General features: G+C 36.4%; 1 long non-coding RNA gene across 1 annotated transcript; it reads left to right on the top strand.

The window, feature by feature from the left end:
- The first annotated feature begins 6,775 nt into the window (after nucleotides 1-6,775).
- On the top strand, nucleotides 6,776-13,547 carry LOC117801894. Its single transcript, XR_004624708.1, has 5 exons — nucleotides 6,776-7,149; nucleotides 7,689-9,087; nucleotides 11,625-11,744; nucleotides 12,761-12,872; nucleotides 13,304-13,547. It is a non-coding gene; the product is annotated as an uncharacterized LOC117801894 (long non-coding RNA).
- The last annotated feature ends 5,748 nt before the right edge of the window (nucleotides 13,548-19,295 follow it).

Raw genomic sequence — 19,295 nt, 5'->3', positions numbered from 1 at the left:
AAGGCAAAAACGAACTATTGGGACTTCATCGAGATAAAAAGCTTCTGCACAGCAAAGGAAACAGTTGACAAAACCAAAAGACAACTGGCAGAATGGGAGAAGATATTTGCAAATGTCTTATCAGATAAAGGGCTAGTATCCAAGGTCTATAAAGAACTTACTGAACTCAACACCCAAAGAACAAATAATCCAATCAAGAAATGGGCAGAAGGTATTTCATATTTTTTATTTAGCCTACTTTGGTTGCTTCCCCCTCCCTTTTCCTGCCCTTTTCCTCCCCTTTCCCCTAAACTTGTTTCAATGTTTGATATTCTCATTCTATTCTGTAAAGGTTATTTTTTTTTTGTCCGTTGTAATTAGTGTGTATTTTTCTAACAATCAGTGTCTAAGCCTAATTAATAACTTTATTCTTCAACTGGATAAGAAAATGGGTACATTTAAAAATCTCTCTGCTCTCTTCCTAAGCCTCTTGATATCCTTTATTATTATCACAGGGAAGTTTCTGTTTAGGAAATCAGTACGTGTTTACAATAAGTTTTATTAATTTCTTTGATTATCATTGCTTTTGGAATTCTACATTTTCTCCTAGGAAAGATCTTTTCCTAAATGATATACAAAAGAAATTCTTATAATAAAAGTTTTGATGGTAAATATTCTGAGTTCTTCCATGTATAAAATATTTTAATTTCATCTTTGTAATTTGGCTAAGATTGGAATTCTAGGCTCAAAGTTATCTTCTCTTGAAACTTTAAAGATATCTTCTCATGATCATATTGCCCCCACTGTTATTTATTAGAAGAATGATGTCAATTAATTTTTATCCATTTATAGATAATTTTTGTTTTTGTCTTGTGGAAGCTTTTAGGGTTTTCCATCTAATTTTTAGTGTCTTGAAGTTGCACTGTAAGTGATGTAGTCTTTTCTCTTTCTTGATTGATTTTCAGTAAGACTTTTGATCTCAGGACTCATGTGTTTCTCAGTTTAGATTAATTATTCTCTATCATTTGTTTAAATACCATCTCTCCTCCATTTGGTCTACTCTTACTCTTGGGAACTACTATGAAATGGCTAAATTCAGGATCTATTCTTCAGCTGTGTGTGCTCTACTCTTCAGACTATCTCTTGAAGCTTTCATTTCAACAACCACATTTTTAATTTTCATGATCTGTAATTTGCTATTTTTATGACTGTAATCACTGTTTTCATCTCTCTTGAGCTTTATTATCTTTTTCAAAGCTTTATTTAGCTTGCTCTATTAACTGTTTCTCCAATGTAGGTTCTTCCATTCATTGAGCTTGCTCTCTCTCTTATGTGTTGGTTTCCTCAAATATCTCATTATTCTGGATTGTTTACTCTTCTTTGTAGTAGAGATTTTATTTTTGATTATCTGCTTATAAGTGTTTGTGCAGCCTGCCAGAACACTGTCACACTGAAAGTGGGGGTGGGGGTGGGGGAAGCCCAGCATGCTGACAGGATGGCACCTCAGTGCCGAATCTTTCTGAGTATGCGTGCTCGCCACTCCTCCTAGGCACTGCAGTCACAAGCACATTGTCCATCGTTCTTTGTCCATTCCCTCTAACCTAATCTCTCTCACTCCTTCCTATTGCAAGCAATCCCTCCCATTGTGTGACCAGTCAGCAAGGCAGGGCTGATCGACTCAACCACTTGTACTAGTCACCATGTTTATTACCTCTGGTACCCCTCATTCTCCAGGTATGGAGTTTCTTGGTGTCAAATCCCACATTTTCAAAGTTTAAGCATAGATTTTTAGATTATGGCTTTTAATCAATTCAGTAGATGTGATTTTTGTCTTTTAGAGATTCATCCCAATTCTGGTTCCATTAAAGAGGGTGCACCTTTTTCTTTTCAGGTGCAGTGATGGTTTCAGGTGCAGAGATGTACATACTCTGTGTGTGTGTGTGTGTGTGTGTGTGTGTGTGTGTGTATTTCCCATTGCTGCTATAACAAATGACCACAAACTTGGTAGCTTAAGACAATATAAATTTATACTCTCAGAGTTCTGGAGGTCAGAAGTCTGAAATCAACTTCAGTGAGCTAATAGCAAGATGTCAGAAGGGCTGTGCTCCCTCTGGAAGCTCTAGGGGCAATCTAGTCTTTGCCTCTTCCAGCCTCTGTTGGCTCCCAGCAATCCTTGGCTTGTGGCTGTGTCACTGCAATCTCTGCTTCCTTGGTCACATTGCCTCCTCATCTTTTGCCTCTGTCAAGTCCCCTTTTGTCTACCTTTTATAAGAATATATGTAATTGGATTTAGGGCCCAACTGGATAATGCAGGATAATCTTTAAGAATTTTCAGATCCTTAAATTAATCATATGTATAAAGATCCTTTTTCCAAATAAGGTCGTATTTACAGGTTCTAGGCATTACTATTTGGTATCTTTGGGGGCTATTTTAGACTACCACTATCCAAATGTGTCCTCCTTTAAATATATATATATTTTATAATTTAAATATAAATATATATACACACACACACTTTATATATATGCATAAACAGAAGGATGGCATGTAAATGTGCATAGATATATATTTTAGAAATCATGTGATAGATATAGATATATGCATACATTTTTACATTTTAAAGAGTTTTCCCAGAGTTTATACCTTTTATCTCAGAGATATCCAACTTATCCATATTAAATGATGAGGCTTTAAAAATGCTAACATCAATCAACACTACTTGAAAGGAGCAATAAAATTGATAAATCCAGACAATGTTTTTTTCCAATTACCTTACGAATGATATGTGTTGTGAAAGGTTAGCCTTCTAAGAACCTCCAAAAGCAGCCTAGGCTAATAATACACAATAAACCATGACCGGGAGTGGAAAGAGCACATTCTTTGGCAAGGGAAAGGGAAGAAGGGGAAAAACAATTTATCTTCAATTGGCAGGTGCTGCCAGCATAAATCTTCAACAAAGTCCAGAAATAATTTTTAACAGTTTGTTTTGCATCTAGAAACAAAGCGGTAATCAGCAAGTTTTAATATAGTATGTACCTAGAAGTGTACATTTATACACATGCACGTGCATGCACACACACGTACATACTTCGTTCTATTGCCCTTTGCTTTACTGCACTTTACAGATACTGCATTTTTTACAAATCTCCCTCCCCTTGGGCCTTCCTATTCTCTGAGGCACACAATGTTGAAATTAGGCCTATTAACAATCCTACAATGGCCTCTAAGTGTTCAAGTGAAGGAGGAGTCGCATGTCTCTCACTTTAAGTCAAAGGCTAGAAATGATTAAGCTTCATGAGGAAGGCATGATGAAAGCCAAGATAGGCTAAAACCTGGGCATCTAGACCCAGACAGCCAAGTTGTCAATGCAGAAGAAACATTCTCAAAGGAAACTAAAGTGCTACAACAGTGAACACACAAATGACAAGAAAGTGAAACGGTCCTATTGCTGATGCAGATAGAAGATCAAACCAGCCACAACATTCCCTTAAGCCAAAACTAATCCAGAGCAACTAATCACAGAGCCTTCTGTGAAGGCCGAGGAGGTGCGGAAGCTGCAGAAGTACAATATGAAGTTAGAAGAGGTTGTTCACGAGGTTTAAGGAAAGAAGCCATCGTCATAACATAAAAGTGAAAGCGGAAGCAGCAAGTGCTGATATGGAAGCCATAGCAAGTTCTCCAGAATATCTGGCTCAGATCATTAATAAACAACAGCTTTTCAATGTAGATGAAACAGCCATCTATCGGAAGAAGATGTTATCTGGGACTTTCATAGCTAGAGAGAAGTCAATGCCTGGCATCAAAACTTCAAAGGACAGGCTGACTCTCTTGTTAGGGGCTAATGCAGCTGGTGACTTGAAGTTGAAGCCAGTGCTCATTTACCATTCTGAAAATCCTTTTATTATTATTATTTTTTTAAAGATTTTATTCATTTGAGAAAGAAAGAGAGAGCATGAGCTGGGGGAGGGGCAGAGAGAGAAACAGACTCCCCACTGAGCAGGGACTCTGATGTGGGGCTCAGTCCCAGGAACCCCGGGATCATGACCTGAGCCAAAGGCAGATGCTTAACCGGCTGAGCCACCCAGGCACCCCCATTCCGAAAATCCTAAGGCCCTTAAGAATTACGCTAAATCTATTCCTTCTGTGCTCCAGAAATAAAACAACAAAGCCTTAATGACAACACATTTGTTTTTAACATGGTTTACTGAATATTTTAAGCTCACTGTTGAGACTTACTGCTCAGAGAAAAAGATTCCTTTCAAAATACTACTACTCATTGACAATGCACCTGATCACCCAAGAGCTCTGACGGAGACATACAATGAGATTAACATTGTTTTTATGCCTGCTAGCACAACAGCCATTCTGTAGCCCATGGATCAAGGAGTCATTTGACTTTCAAGTCTTCTTATTTAAGACATTCATAAGGCTGTAGCTGCCAAAGATTGTGATTCCTCTGATGGATCTGGGCAAAGTAAATTGAAAAACCTTTTGGGAATGATTCACCATTCTAGATGCCACTAAGAACATTTGTGAATAATGGGAAAAGGTCAAAATATCAACATTAACAGGAGTTTGAAAGAAGTTCGTTTCAACCCTCATGAATGACTTTGAGGGGTTTGAGACTCCAGTGGAGAAAGTAGCTGCAGATGTAGGGGAAACAACAAAAGCAGTAGAATGAAAAGTGGAGCTTGAAGATGCAGCTGAATTGCTGTAATCTTGTGATACAACTTTAATGAAAGAGGACTTGCTTCTTATAAATGAGCAAAGAAAGTGGTTTCTTTAGATGGCATCTACTCCTGGTGAAGGAGCTGTGATGATTGTTGAAAGGCCAACAAAGGACTTAAAATGCTACATAAACTTAGTTGCCAAAGTAGTGGCAAGTTTGAGAGGAAGTTCTACTGTGGGTAAAATGCTATCAAACAGCATCACATGCTACAGAGAAATCATTCACGAGAAGAAGAGTCAATTGATATGGCAAACTTCATTGTCATCCTATTTTAAGAAGTTGCCACAGCCACCCCAACCTTCAGCAACCACCACCCTGACCAGTCAGCAGCCATCAACGTCAAGGCAAGACCCTCCACAAGCAAAAGGATTATGACCTGCTGAAAGCTTAGATAATAGTTAGCGTTTCTATTTTGTCTTGCCCACACTTGGACGGCACTCACAGTGCTTGGAAACCAATATATCTGTAGTGTCTGACAGTTGTGTTTTTATGCATATGTTCTCATTGGATTGTTAAAACCACCATGTGAGACAGGAATCCTGCTCTCCATCTTGCAGTTGAGTAAGCAGAAGCTCAGAGGGGACTGGTACCAGAGCACATTCTGGAAGGCAGCAGATGCACATAAGTCTTTGGTGACAAGTTGAGTGTCTCACCTTTTTTAAGAAGCTAGTCCTTAAAACACCAGTCTATAGCAGATAGTCAGCAGTAATTTGTTAAAAATTAAAAGCCAAATATCCTCAATTTTAGAAGTAAAGTCAGAGAAAAAGAGAGAAATAAGAAAATGAAAATGAACAAAATCAAGTATGATACATAGAGGCAAATTCAGATTTATTTTTTTTTAAGATTTATTTATCTTAGAGGGAGAGAGAGAGTGGGGAGAGAGGCAGAGGGAGAGAATCATCAAGCAGACTCACTGCTGAGCACAGAGCCTGACCTGGGGCTCAATCCCATGACCCATGACATCATGACCCGAGCCAAAACCAAGAGTCGGACGCTCAACAGACTGAGCCAACCTGGCGTCCTTATTTTCTTTTGTTTTTATGTATAAATCTGATTACATGCATTTCATGGTAAAATCTCTCCAAAATGTTCCTTTGTTACTGACTGGAAATTTTTTTTTTAATCTAAAATTTCCTGTGGAAAAAGGTTTGATTGTTACTATATTAACTTAATTATGTCCTTGCTTACCAGTCCCAGGTGTCAAGGGAAAATATTACTAAAGGGAGAAAAAATTCTTCTCGGTTGAGTTGAGTTTCCATGACCATCCAACTTAGTATTTTCCCTCTTTTAGAAATGCTGTACTGAGTATGTTGGAGCCACTCCTAGTCTTAACACGGTATCAGAAGTTGAGGGGTTCATAGTTTGAACTACACATCTGAATAATTCCTCTCACAGATGTTTAAATACTCAAAATTTTTATGCAGTCATTTCATGACCTAGTCTACTCTAACCATACACTGAGTTTAGCCTAGTTGAATGACTCATTTTCACCTTATGAACTACTAGGTTACAAATAATATTTACTAACCCTACCTATCCTATAGTTGTTTTGTTTGTATTTTCATCAGTTAATTCAACAAAAATTGAGTATTTACTATGTGAAGATACTGTGCTTGGACTGGGGACACAGAAGTGAACTTCTCTTAAGGATTTTTTTTGTCTATGTGGGGAGAGATTAAGGATGCCAGATTTAGTAAATAAAAATGCAGGACACTTAGTTAAACTTGAATTTCAGGTAAGTAACTAAATGCTTACTATGAATGTTTGTGTAGTGTTTGGAACATACTAAAAACTTTTCTGTTGTTGATTTGAAATTCAAATTTCCCCGAGAGTTCTATTTTTATCTGACAACCCTAGAAGAGAGATCTGGAAAAAGATAATCATGATACACAAGAGTAAGTGCTAGAACATGGCTAAGTCCAGAGAGTGATAGAAATATGTAGCTCCCTGTTAGTTAGGGGTTTTATTTTTAGGTTTTCCATATGTGCTGGTAGAATATGTGACACTTTTCTGCAATTTGACCAGGTCAGTAAATGAATGTCCTGGCAGGAGAGTAGACTCTTAGATAAAAATGATGCATTTATGATATAAATATGTGGGGGAATTCTGCAACCATATTGAGATTGATTGCATTGCAAAACATCAAAAGCAGTTCACAGCCATAGAAGAAGTGATTTTTGAGGATGAAGCTTGTTACAAATGTTCCCTTACTGTGTTTCTACATGGCAAGCATGGAGAACAGGCATACCTACCATTCTACGAAACTAATGTTTTCCATGCTGTGGTGGAAAACCTGGGCCTTGACCTTTTAGGGATTGTATTCAGAGAGGGGATGTTAAAGGTGGAAGACCAACTGGAATTATTCAGTCAATGCCTCTCATGCTACAGACAGGAGAGCGGAGGCCAGTCGCGCTAAGAGACACAGTGACCACAGAAACAGGTACTTCTGTATCATTTCCATGCTGCTTTTCTCCCCCAGCAGACAATCCATTAACATGGGTAAGAATCACAAAGACACTCTGAATGACTTTTGCAAAGTAGCAGAAGAAATGGTAAAAAGAAAATATAGAGGAGGAGAAGGATGAAAAACTGACAGTAGGAAACTAAATCTATTCTCTCTCAAATTAATGAACATTTAAAAAGAAAAAAATTGTGTAGTAGTCCCTCTTATCCTCTCTTGTCTTTGTTTTTAGACACTTAAAATTATGAGGGGTTAGTGGAAAAGGTAGCCTTAACTGGTTTTCATCTATTGGAAGGTTTGTCAAGGGACAGAGGAGACCAACTTGGGAGCATCTGAAAATAGTTTTTATAAGGGGGCGTACTTAAGATAAGTGTACTATTTATATTTTAGCCTAATATTTAAAAAATTAGGGATTACTGTCACTGACTCTATGGAACTCTTGTATGGCTTATTTCTGTGTTTAATTTTCTTTGTTTCTCATTTTCCTCAGCTCTAACTGCTTATGTTCTGAACTCTAGAACTGTCTGGACTTTGAAGTGCTTCAGGAATCCTGGGGATCCATGAGAACTCCGAGGCCCTCTGATCCTTGTTCATTGCAAGGTAATTTGGTTTTATTTTTCCTCTCTCTCTGGTGTTCTGAGCCTCCACAGATATATGTGGGTTTTCATTTCATTTCTTGTCCTTGGCATTCAGCGGTATCTTTCAGTGTTACCATTCAATGTTATCATTCACCTGTGGGAGTTATCTTCTGTCTATATATTTTTTACGATTTCTTTTCTGTGATAATTTCTGTCAATTTACCATTTAAAAAATTCCTTTTAGTCTCTTGTTGGGCATCCAGAATTGATTCTCTGTTTCTTTCATATTTCCTTCAGACTTTCCATCTGTCTTTTTTTTTTTTTTTTTTTTTTTTTTTTTCTTCCTTCCAGAGATTTCCTAGGTGTTATCTTTCAACCCTGTCACTGATTCTTTGATTTGTTTTGTTAGTCACCATAGCTGTCACTTCCAAGAGGTCTTTCAAGATAACTGGTTTTCTGTTTTCACGGGCTCTTATGCTTGTTTTATGTAAATAACGTCTCAAATCTCTCTAGATACTAACTAGAATGTTACTTGTTTTTAAGTTTCTTTTTGTTTCGTAACTTCTCTTTGTTCTAACTCAAATGATTCGAGTTTTAGTTTTGGTTTTAACTTGATCTATTTTTTCGCGATCCAAACTTCCTCAAAGAGCTGGAGGTGATTTATGGCTCTTGGCTGCTTCGAGAGTGTACATGGGGTTTCTTAACTGATAGTTTTCACACTGTGAAAAGAAGAGAGCAGGCCAATTATGTTTCAGGAACCCCCACTGCCCACATGTAGAGGTCTTCGTGCTGGAGGAACTGATGTCCAAAGACTCTGTTAAATCATCTCAGATAATGTATTGAATTCCCCTGTGGAAGTAGCCTTTGAATTTTTTTTTCTTTTCTTTCTTTCTTTCTTTCTTTCTTTCTTTCTTTCTTTCTTTCTTCTTTCTTTCTTTCTTTTTTTTTTTTAATGAGGTGGAGTGCAAATAAGGGCTTCACAGGTGGCTGCATGTGGTTGAGAAAATTAGAGAATGTAGAATGAGCTCAACCGCCTGGATTTAGAGTTTCAGTCAGACAACTCTGGGTCTGAATCGTCAGCCTCTCCAGAGTTCTGCTTCAGGCTTCATGCTACTTTCCTCTCCTCTGGAGCCTTCTCTGCTCTATGCCACCCTTTCTTCCTACGTCATGCACTCCTATCTTAGTTTTTCATCTTTCATCATTTAGTTAAAAGCCCTTGGTTTTTTTTTTAACACATTCTCACTTTTCCTCCTTTTTATTGCATATTTGTAATGTTTTAAGCCATTTTACTATCATTTCAGTGGGACTCTCAGAAGGTAGGAGAAGATAAGCCTGCATGGTAAGTCTTTCATCTTGATAGAGAAGTTATAATTAAATTCCTCTTGGTCCATAATATTTGGAAAATGCTAATACCACAGTAGATGAATATTACATGAATCTATCAGTGACTTCAAAAGATGGGTAAGGTATCATGTTTCGAGACACCTGCTTAATGTAAACTATCTTTAGAGGCATTACCTTATCACCAAGATAAAAATTTTTCACTGGGGGCGCCTGGGTGGCACAGCGGTTAAGCGTCTGCCTTCGGCTCAGGGCGTGATCCCGGCGTTGTGGGATCGAGCCCCACATCAGGCTCCTCTGCTATAGCGAGCCTGCTTCTTCCTCTCCCATTCCCCCTGCTTGTGCTCCCATTCTCGCTGGCTGTCTCTATCTCTGTCGAATAAATAAATAAAATCTTTAAAAAAAAATTTATGCAGCTGAGATTCTTAAGAAAGTTACTGCTAAAATCTATAAAAGGGTAATTTGTNGTATGTCAGTATAAGGAAAGGCTTTTCTATTCTGCTTAGGGTTGTGAATCTGCAAGGTGTTCTCCTGCTTAGCTGCTTCATCAGAGACTCACTTCACTTTCCCTGCTTTCTTTGCTGTGCCTCACTGTTATGTAAGGAAATTACGTTCATGGGATGGAAGCCTCTAAGTACACTTCCAGGGAAGCTATCCGAGGCCAGAATGGCTTACGGTCCAGATTAAAATGCTTGAATTACATAGTTTATGAAAGCAAATTTAAAATATACAGTGAACAGCAAAGGGAAAGATTGGGTCAAGTTAACGTATTTAAGCTAGGGAAGTTCAAAAGAACAGCTACAAAAAGAACGAGTAGGTTTTTTCCATGCCATTTAATATAACAGAAAATGATGCTAGGTACCATAATAGAGCCTTAGGATAGCACTGTATTATGGCTTAAGCCAAACATTAATGTTCATAAGAAGGACTATAAATTAAGATGAAAATGTATAATTGTGTTCGATAGGTTGAGAAGAAGGCCAAAGAAGTTTGTAATTCATTTTTAAAAGATTTCCATTCAAAATACTTAATATTTTTTAAGTGTAGTTGAGAAAAATTTTGGCTTTTTTTCATGAGAGCACTGACTTGGGCTTGCTTTCCAACTTTGTTACTCACTGTGTAATCATGCATAATTTAAACCATATTGCTGAGCTTTCATTTTCTCAAATATCAGATAATAAGGGCAATTGCACATATCTGATATAGTTATGGTAATTTGATCAAATGAAAGGTGTTAGCACAATATTGTAGCTATTATTATGATTACAATTTTTGAGTTTTATAAATTTGTATATATAATTTTAATAATGACAAAATATCTTGTCATGTGACCTAATTTAAACTATCAAGTATATCTCAGTTGAGTACTGGCAGAGTTTTTGGTTTGTTTGCATTTTGCAGAAATCGAAAAGCTGAGTTTGAAATTTATGTGGAAATACAAGGGCTTAGGAATGGCCAAGGCAATCCTGAAGAAGAAAAAACCTGGAGGTGGTACTAGATATCAAGATCTGCTAAAATTAATTAATTAATTATATCTTAGTCTACATAATTAATTATATGTGTAATATATGATATGATCCAGTTATAGCATATAATTAATTATAGCACTTAAGACATTGTGGTCTTGGCTCAAATAAATAAATAAATAAATAAATGAGTAGTGGCACTGAATAGAGTTCAGAAACAGGCTTGCTGGCAGCGCCTGGGTGGCTCAGTCGTTAAGCGTCTACCTTTGGCTCAGGGCATGATCTCAGGGTCCTGGGATCGAGCCCTGAATTGGGCTCCCTGATCAGCAGGAAGCCTGCTTCTCCCTCTCCCACTCCGCCTGCTTGTGTTTCCTCTCTCGCTGTGTCTCTCTCCTTCAAATAAATACAATCTTAAAAAAAAAAAAAAAAACCAGACTCGCTGGGTTTATGAGAAATATAAGACTGCAGTGTAGTGAGAGATGATGGGTCACTTGATACTCACATGCAAAAAAGTATATATCAACTCTTGACAAAAATAAATTTCAGGGGTGCCTGGGTGGTTCAATCGCTAAGCATCTGCCTTCGGCTCAGGGCCTGATCCCAGGGTCCTGGGATCGAGCCCCACATCAGGCTCCTCCGCTGGGAGCCTGCTTCTTCCTCTCCCACTCCCCCTGCTTGTGTTCCCTCTCTCACTGGCTGTCTCTCTCTCTGTCAAATAAATAAATAAAATCTTTATAAATAAATAAATAAATAAATAAATAAATAAATAAATTTCAGAATTATTAGATATCTCAATGTGAGAGGTAAAACAATAGGCTTTTAGAGGTAAATATAAGAGAACATCTCTGGGACTGTGGAATAGATAAAGCTTTTTGTGTAAAGACACATACATGAAGAGCTAGCTATCAAAGAAGATTTAATAAATTTCGTTATGTTAAGATTGGGATTCAAAAGAAACCACCAAAAGAGTAAAAAAGCAATATGCAGACTGGCAATTGACAACAATTTAATCTGCTATTAATCATCAATGCTATGCATGAAAATGTGACTATTTTCTTCTTGAGAGCAGAGCTCACTAGGTAAAGAGTAGAGCAATACCGGGCAAACGCTGCGCAGGATGCTGAGGGGGAAGGTCTCAGAGATGGGAAACCTGGACAAGCCTGGAGGACAAGGACATGGGAGCATGAAGGTGATTCTGCCTGTCACAAATGATGTGAGAGAGAATTATTCATTCTTTCATTCATTCTCTCAAGTAACAAATGCTGAGTGTCAGCTATGCTCCAGGAGTTGTTGTAGGCACTGAGGATATAACACTAAAAAAGATGAAGATCCTCCTTCATGGCTCATTTATGGGGTCAGGTAAGGAGGTGGCAGGAGAGGCATACATTAAAAATAAACAAATAAAGGAAGAAAAATAACCAGTAGTGAAACTGAGAAGATGGCTCAATACATCAGGCGAAGGGACAGAGAGTGATGGAGAGCTCCTGTAGATGAAGGGTCAGGGATAACTTTCTGGGGGGATAGGAATTCCAGCTGCCATCTGAATGAAAAGAATGAGCCAGCTCTCAGAGCTGGGGAGGAAGAGCATTTCTGGCAAAGGGATTAGCCTATGCAAAGGCCCAATGATGGGAAAAGAGCCTAGTAGTTCTGGATCCAGAGAGAAGACCAGTGTGACGAGGGGATGAGTGGTACTAGATGATGTCCAAAAGGTAACTAGAGGCCTGCTTGTGTAGATTCTTGCAGGTGAGAGTCATTTTATTATAAAGGCAACAAGAAGGTGTTAGAGTGGAACACTACTTTCCTCATTTTTTTCCATAGAACCAGGGAATTTCCACTTTATTCCCCCCAGAGGAAAGAGGATTGGAATAACAATTCCAGCTTCTCTGATTGAGACTTACCTAATTGAAGAATTCTAGGGAAGAAACTGAGATCACAATATTTGTTTTCAAAATTCTGGTGGACCCTGTTATATTTAGGTACAAAGACACTGATATTTTTTTGGTATAACATTATTGAGATTAAAAAAACATGAGCCATCAACAGCTGTATATATGCTCACACTCATATACTACACTGGAACTGCTTAAGCAGATATATTTCATTGATTAAAAAGCATTCTTCAGTACTTCCGAAAATTCTCATAAACAAAACAACAGAAGTCAATTGACAATACAAACTTTATTGCCAACACAATTCTTATTCTAGTTCACAGACTTTCCAAACAAGTGGGATACAAACATGACAAAATTGAAATTGATAGAGATACGGAAGAAGAAAAAACCTGAAAACGCTTCCTTTCAAAACAACAACAAACACGGTAACTTGTTCTCAATGCCATCACGAAAAAAAGATTAAAGCTTTCAAAAAGATCTCAAACTTTGCAAGCAAGAGGTAGAATTATTTAAAGGTGAATGAGCCAGAGAAAAATATTTAGGGCTAGTTTATAAATATTACTTTATCATTTCCCCCAAGTAGTTCAGAAACAAAGAGAGTTACAATACTTGGAAATGTTTTTACAAAAAATTACTGCACGTAGCTGGTATGAGATCCATTGACATGGGATCAACCCATTTTGTAGATGATCAAATAATATTTAAATACTATGTTTTCATAGCTAACTTCAACTTATTTTATATAGTGTTTAGTGTTTCAAATAATTGCTTTATTACATTTTATCTGGTATTAGTTTATATAGAATTAAATATGTTTAACATTTCTATTTTTTTATTAAAAAAATATAATTTACAGAGGTGCCTGGGTGGCTCAGTTGGTTGAGCGTCTGGCTCTTGGGTGTCAGCAAAAATCGTGGTCTCTTGGGTTGTGGGATCGATCCGCCTGGGCTCCACACTCAGCTTGGTGAGTCTCTCCCTTTGCCCCTCCTCTCTCTTTCACTGTCTTTCTCATAAATAAACAAATCTTTAAAAATGTATTTACATAAAACATGGTGATGGTATACAACCTGTTGACTTGATACATTTGTATATGGCAGTATGACCGCCACCTTAGCTTTAGCTAACATCTCTGTCAGGTCACATAATTATCATTGTGTGTGCATGTGTGGTAAGAACGTTTAAGGTCTAGCCTTTTAGCAATTTTGAAGTATCTAATACAGTATTGTTAACCATAATCGCTAGGCTGTGCATTAGCTCTCCAGAATTTATTCATTTTCTACTTACAAGTCTCTACCCTTAAACAAAATGACTCCAATTCCTCCTGCCCCAAGCCCCTAGAAACCACCTTTTTCTACTGGTTTTCTATGGACTTGGCTCTTTCGGATACCACATATAAAAGGTATCATATACTGTTCGTCTTTGTCTGGATCATCTCCTAAGCAGAATGTCCCTCCAGTCCATCCACGTTGTCACAAATGGTAAGGTTTCCTTCCCTCTCATGGCTGAGTAATATCCCGTTGTATGAATATATATATACATCTTCTTTATCCATTCATCCATTGACAGACACTTAGGTTGTTTTCATATCTTGGCTATCATGAATAATGCTATAATAAACATGGGAGTGCAGATGCATTTTCAATATACTGTTTTCATTTCCTTTAGGTATATACCCAGAAGTGGGATTGCTGGATAATTACATTTAATTTTTTTAGGAGCCTCTATACTATTTTCCATAGTGGCTGCATCAAATTACATTCCCACAAGCAGTGCAAAATGGGTCCCTTTTCTCCACATTCTTTCTAACACTTGTTAACCTCTTTTCTTTTTGGTGATGGCCATCCTAACAGGTGTGAGGTAATATCTCATTGTGGTTTGGATTTGCGTTGCACTGATGATTAGTGATATTGAACATCTTTTCATATACCTGTTGGCCATTTGGATATCTTCTTTGGATAAATGTCTATTCAGTTCCTCTTCCCATTTCTTAATTGGATTGTTTTTGTTTGTTACCAGGTTGCATGAATTAGTTACTTTGGATACTAAACTCTTATCCAATATGCAAATATTATGCAATATTTGTAAATATTTTTTTCTCATTCTGTAGGTTGCCTTTTCTTTTTGTTGATTGTTTCTTTTGCTGTGCAGAAGCTTTTTGGTTTGATGTAGTGCCACTTGTTGATCTTTGCTTTTGGTGTTATATCTAAAAAACGATTGCCAAGATCAATGTCAAGGACCTTTTTCCATGTTTTATTTTGGTGGTTTTATTGTATCAGGTCTCATGTTTAAGTCTTTAATCTGTTTCCAGTTAATTTTTTGTGAGTTGTGTAAGATAAGGTCCATTTTCATTTTTCTGTGTGGTTACCCAGTTTTCCCAACATCATTGGTTGAAGAGACTATCCTTTCCCCGTGAGTGTTCTTGAATGCCTTGTCAAATATTAGTTGACCATAGATGCAAGGGTTTATTTCTGGGCTCGTGATCCTTTCCATTGTGTATGTGTCTATTCATAAGGCCAGGATCAAACTGGTTTAATTGCTATAGCTTTGCAGTATAGTGTGAAATCAGAAAGTGTGATGCTTCTAGATTGTTCTTCTCAGGATTGTTTTGGCTATTTGGAGTCTGTTGTGGTTCTGTTAAGATTCCTTTATATTTCTGTCAAAAATTTTATTGGAATTTTGATAGGGATTGCATTTAATCTGTGGATAGCTTTGGGGAGTATGGACATCTAAACAATAATAATTCTTTCAACTCACAAACGCAGGCTATCCTTCCATTTGTTTGTGACTTCTTCCCAATATCTTTCTTCAAAGTCTTATAGTTTTCATTGCACAGATCTTTCACTTCCTTTGTTAAATTTATTTCTAAGTATTTTATTGTTTTTGATGCGATTGTGAGTATGGAATAGTTTTGCATCTTTTTCAAATTTGTGTTGTTAGTGTATAGTAATACAACTAATTTCTGTATGTTGATTTTATATCTGCAGCTTTGCTGAATTCATTGATTAGTGCTAGCAGTATTTTGGTTGTCTTTAGAGTTTTCTCTCTATAAAATCATATCATCTGCAGGGGCACCTGAGTGGCTCAGTCTAACCATCTGCCTTGGGTCCCAGTCATGATCCCAGGGTCCTGGGATGGAACCCCGAGTCAAGCTCCCTCTCCCTCTGCCCCGCCCCCTGCTCCTGCTCTCTCTCTTGTACTCAATTTCTCTCACAAATAAATAAAATATTTTTTAAAAGATTATATCACCTGCAAATAACAACAGATTTATTTCTTTCTTTCTGATTTGGACAGCTTTTATTTCTTTGTCTTGCCTAATTGCTCTTACTAGGACTTCTGGTACTATGCTGAATAAGAATAGTGAGAGTGGTCACCCTGTACTTGTTCTTTATCTTAGTGGAAAATTTTCCATCTTTCCCTGTTGAGTATGATGTTAGCGATGGGTTTGTGGCATATGGAGTTTATTATTTTAAGGTATATTCCTTCTATACCCAATTTGTTAAAGGTTTTCACTATGAAAGTATGTTGTGTTTTGTCAAATGCTTTTCCTGAATCTTTTGAGATGATCATGTGAGTTTTATGTCTCATTTTATTAATTTGATGTATCACCTTTATTGATTTGCATATATTGAATCATCCTTGCATCCCAGGGATAAATTTTGTTTGGTCACGGTGTATGATTCTTTAAACATATTGTTGAATTTGGTTTACTAACATTTTGTTGAGAATTTTTGCATCTACATTCATCAGGAATATTGTCCTATAGTTTTCTTTTCTTCTAGTGTCCTTATTTGGTTTTGTTATCAGAGTAATGCTGGCCCTGTAAAATGAGTCTGGGAATGTTCCCTTCTCTTCAAGTTCTTGGAAACTTGAGAAAGATTGGCATTAATTCTTTAAATGTTTGGTGGAATTTATCAGAGAAGCCAACTGGTTCTGGGAGGTTTTTAATTACTGCTTCAATCTCCTTACTCATTATCAGTCTGTTCAGATTTTCTTCATTATTCATCTTGGCAGATTTCATGTTTTTAAGACTATCCATTTCTTCTAGGTTGTCCAATTTCTTGACATATAATTATTCATAGTAGTTTCTTATGAACCTATGTATTTCTCTAGTCTCAGTGGTAATGTCTTTTCTTTCATTTCTGATTTTATTTGAGTCTTTTCTCTCTCTTTTTTATGTCTAGCCGAACACTTTTAATCAATTTTATTATTAATTATAATGTTAAGACTTGTTCAATTATGTTTACCATTTAAAAAAACCATCTCTTACTTTCATCAGTAATTTTTATTGTGTTTCTTGTCTCTATTTCATTTATTTCCACTTTGATCTTTGTTATTTCATTTTTTTGCTAGCTTTCTAGTTTCTTAAGGTGTACAGTTGGGTTGTTTACTTGAGATCATTCTATTTTCTCAATATATACACTTATTGCTATAAATTTCTGTCTTTTGCAGCATCCCATAGGTTTTGGTGTATTATGTTTCCATTTTCACTTGTTTCAAGATTTTTTTTTTAATCCTGTTTTGATTTCTTTTTTGACCCATTGGTTGTTTAGGAGTGTGTGGTTTATTGTCCACATGCTTGTAAATTTTCCAGCTTTCCTATTGTTATAGATTTCCATTATTGTTTCATACCATTATGGTCAGAAAAGACACTTGGGATTATTTCAATCTTCTTAAATTTGCTAAGAATTGTTTTGTGGCATATCTTATGAGTCATCCTGGAGGATGTTCCATGTGCACTTGGGAAGAATGTGTATTCTTCTGCTGTTGGATAAATTGTTCATAAGCGTCTGTTCGGTTCATTTTGTGTAATGTATATTTCAAGTCCAGATTTTCACTCTGGATGATCTATCCATTGCTGAAAGGGGTGTTGAAGTTCTCTACTACTACTGTATTGTTGTCTATTTCTCCCTTTAGGTCTGTTAGTGTTTGCTTAATATATTTAGAAGATCCAATGTTGGGTGCGTATATATTTATGTTCATTTTATCTTCCTGATGAGTTGACCCCTTCATGATTACATAATGACCTTCTTTATCTCCTGTTACTGTTTTTGGCTTAAAGGTTATTTTGTTTGATATAAATATAGCTGCCCTCTCTTTCTTTTGGCTTCTACTTCCTCGGAATATCTTTTTCTATCTCGTCACTTTTACCTTTAGAGTAATTACTGATAGGTAAGGATTTACTAATGCCATCTTGTTGCTCTCTGGCTGTTTGATAGTTTCATTGTTTCTTTTTTCCTCTCTTTCTGCCTACCTTTGTAAATAGGAAATATTCTGTACTGACATGCTTTGTTTATCCTTTAAAAATTATTTTGTTAATATAATCTAGATTTTTGCTTTGTGATTACCATGAGGTTCACATAAAACATAGATAAAACGGTTGATTTTTAAGCTGATAGCAACTTAACTCTGATGGTATATGAGAGTTCCACCCTTTAACTCCCACCCCGTTTACATTTTTTATCTCAAATTTTACCTCTTTTTATGTTGTGTATTTATTAACAAATTATAGTAGCTATGGTTAATTTTAATACTCTACTTTTAACTTTTATTCTTTAGTTAAGTGGTTAACATACCATCCTTTTACAGAACACAGTTTTCTAAATCTGAGTATATATTTATCTTTACCAGTGTGTTGTATACTTTCTCATACTTTCATATCACTAGTTAGCATCTTTTCATTTTAGCTTGAAGAACTTCTTTCAGCACTTCTTGCAAGCCAGGTGTAGTGGGATGAACTCCCTTAGCTTTTGTTTGTCTGGGGAAGCCTTTATTTCTCCTTCATATCTGAATGGTGACTTCACCTAGATAAACTATTCTTGGTTGGTAATTTTCTTCTTTCAACACTTTGAATATGTAATTCCACTCCCTTCTGGCCTATGGGGTTTCTGCTGAGAAATCTGTTCCTTTGTAGGTTTTTTTCCTCTGGCTGCTTTTAGGATTTTCTCTTTGTCTTTGATTTTTGACAGTTTCATTATAATGTATCATAAAGAAAGTATTTTGCATTAAGATAATAGGGTGATCTATTAGCTGCATGAACTTTGATGTTCATGACTTTCCCCAGGTTTGGGAAGTTCTTAGTTTTTATTTCTTCAAATAAACTTTCTGCCCCTTTATCCCTCTCTTGTCCTTCTGAGACCCCAATTATTCTAATATTTGACAGAGTCTCAAAGATTTCATAGATTTTTTTTGCTCTTTTTCATTATTTTTATTTTGTTCTTCTCTAATTGTGATATTTCAAAGTTCTTATCCTCTAGACCATTGATTCTATCTCCCATTTGGCCTACTTTGCTATAGATGCTATTGTATTTTTCATTTCATTCATTGAAATTTTTAACTCCAGAATTTCTGTTTGGTTCTTTTTTATGATTGCTATCTCTTTGTTAAATTTCTCATTTTATTTATGTATTGCTTTCCTTATTTCACTGAATTGTCTGTATGTCTTATAGCTTGTTGAGTTTCCTTAAAAGAGGAAAATCTATTTTGAATTATCAGCTAAATCAAAATTCCATACCTTTGAGTTTAGTTATTGGAGGATTATTGTTATCTTTTGGTAAGAATATGTTTTCTTGATTCTTCATGTGTCTTGGAAATTTGCATTGCTGCTTTCACAATTAAACTAGCAGATACCTTCTCAAATCTTTACTAGTTGCCTTGAGTTGACATGTACTGTTCTTTGGTCCTGTTACACCTGGAGTTTTCCACGACTTTGTATGGATACACCTGCTCCACACTTCTTGATTTTTCTCATGAAAAAATTCTTTTTTTTTTAATTTTTAAAAAAGATTTTATTTTATTTATTTGACAGAGACAGCCAGCAAGAGAGGGAACACAAGCAGGGGGAGTGGGAG

The sequence above is a fragment of the Ailuropoda melanoleuca genome, chromosome 1 (assembly GCF_002007445.2).
Source record: "Ailuropoda melanoleuca isolate Jingjing chromosome 1, ASM200744v2, whole genome shotgun sequence".
NCBI lineage: Eukaryota > Metazoa > Chordata > Mammalia > Carnivora > Ursidae > Ailuropoda > Ailuropoda melanoleuca.
The sequence above is the reverse complement of the archived record's forward strand: the minus strand, read 5'-3'. Positions and strand labels throughout refer to the sequence as shown.